The sequence below is a fragment of the Wyeomyia smithii genome, chromosome 1 (assembly GCF_029784165.1).
Source record: "Wyeomyia smithii strain HCP4-BCI-WySm-NY-G18 chromosome 1, ASM2978416v1, whole genome shotgun sequence".
NCBI lineage: Eukaryota > Metazoa > Arthropoda > Insecta > Diptera > Culicidae > Wyeomyia > Wyeomyia smithii.
In genome coordinates, this window is record NC_073694.1 from 78329305 (window position 1) to 78331189 (window position 1885).

General features: G+C 35.1%; 1 long non-coding RNA gene across 1 annotated transcript; it reads right to left on the bottom strand.

The window, feature by feature from the left end:
- Positions 1–800: 800 nt before the first annotated feature.
- Positions 801–1383, bottom strand: LOC129718616 (uncharacterized). The gene is made up of 3 exons (XR_008726977.1): positions 1321–1383; positions 1129–1251; positions 801–1072 (listed from the first exon to the last, which is right to left on the bottom strand). It is a non-coding gene; the product is annotated as an uncharacterized LOC129718616 (long non-coding RNA).
- Between the last annotated feature and the right edge of the window lie 502 nt (positions 1384–1885).

Sequence of the window (1885 nt, forward strand, 5' to 3'; positions counted from 1 at the left end):
TAGTGTGAGCTTATTTCTACATTTGAGTCCGTTCTGGATTAAGTTTGGAACATACCTGTTGAGGCATATTGCTTTGGCGGAGAGTACAATTCAGATGGGTCAATGAATGAATCATAATCATTGATGGATGACAACATTCAAGTATTTTTCGTGTGAGTGGCATCACTTACGAAAAATACAACACGGTTCATCGAGGTGGATGAGGAAGAAGAGAGCAAGATCGCGCGAAATGACCTATGGTCGAATATCGACAATTTTTTATTTGAATGAAACTTTGCACACGTATTTGGCTTAGCAAACTGAGCATTTTTCACAGATGGAGAGATTTTTTACACCCATGAGTTACATTCCAAAAGGGCGTATGCCTTTTGGCATAAGTTTTATTCGAAGCATTGTAGCCTATCGGGTAGTTACCAAATCAGTGGTTTTTTTCATCGCTTATCTCTCTCTCTCTGAGGATCTCTAGTATTTACCTACACGCTCATTTTTTGTTACTCTAAAATGAGTTAGATATCACCCCCTTTTGAAAAAAGTGGAGGTACCCTAATTAGGGTACTTTTACGGTTACTCACTTCTGAGTAAGGGCGTCATACGTCAAAAACTGAGTAGAATCTACTCTGTTCATGCAAACCAGAAATTAACGAAAATGAGTACAAGTTACCCAGTTTGCCTAAATACGGAAATTTAATGATTTCTGTTTTTTGTAAATCTGACTCAATAAATAAAATAAATTAAGAACAATCAAAAACACAGATTTATTTTTCATCGAAACATAAGAAAATTTACTAAATCATTCCCGTGTCTTCATTGAATGCGGCACCCAACCGGTTGACATTTGCCCGTGAACTGTGACTTACTTTTTTGTGCCAGCCGTCATCATTCGTCACCTAATACTGCGAAGGATTTAAATTGCATCGATTGTTGAGCACTGTACATCAATACAAACGTTTCCGTTTGTTATCACGAATAAAAGTCCGGCTTTAAACGGCATCGTAGAACATACAACATGCGGTTGTTCATTTTGAAGAGATCTTTTAGGTGTTTTCAAATCCTCTGCAATACTGATGTTGGGCTGAAATTATTAATTGATTAAGAAATCATTGATTTGATGACAGATCAGATACTTACTGCTAGCCAACGAATAAAAAGCGACACCAATTGTTCTTCGGAAACCGATAATATTGCTGTTGAAAACTTTTGACATATACATATACTCAGGGGTGAGTAAACATCATGGATAATAACTCAAAACTGAGTAAACATGGTAATTATGAAAATTTGGGTAAATGTTACTCAATTATCCAGTACTCGATTACTCACTTTTTGACATTTTGCATAAGAATACCAAACTGAGTAGATCCTAATCAGATTAGAGTTAAAATAATGCAGCGTGTACACGCTCGTCAAATTTAACTCTAAACTGAGTGAGATGTCACTCACTTTCGTTAAAAGTGAACCTACCCGATAGAAAATTTTGACAGATGGTATTGTACGAATGTATCAACTAAATCGGGTGTTTGTGCAATCGACATATTGATCAGTCAATTTCGTCAAACCACGTATGTTGACTTTTTTTGTCACCTGATTTCTTGGATAATTGAATCAGTTCTCGTAAGATATGAATTTAATCTGTTATAAGATCGCTTTATTATATAAATTTTTTATGTTGATTAATGAGCAAACGAAATAGGATTTCGTAGTGTTTTTCAAAATGGTTCCGGGAGTAGAAGCAGTATAAGATTTTTCGTCGGATAATTCTATATATTTCAGGTAAGTAAAAACACCTTCTTGAGTACTTTACAATTACAGTTGCATGAATTGTTTATGTGACTTCTTTAATCATTAACAGAGCAACTGTTTTTTAACTTTCAGACAAATTTCCTGC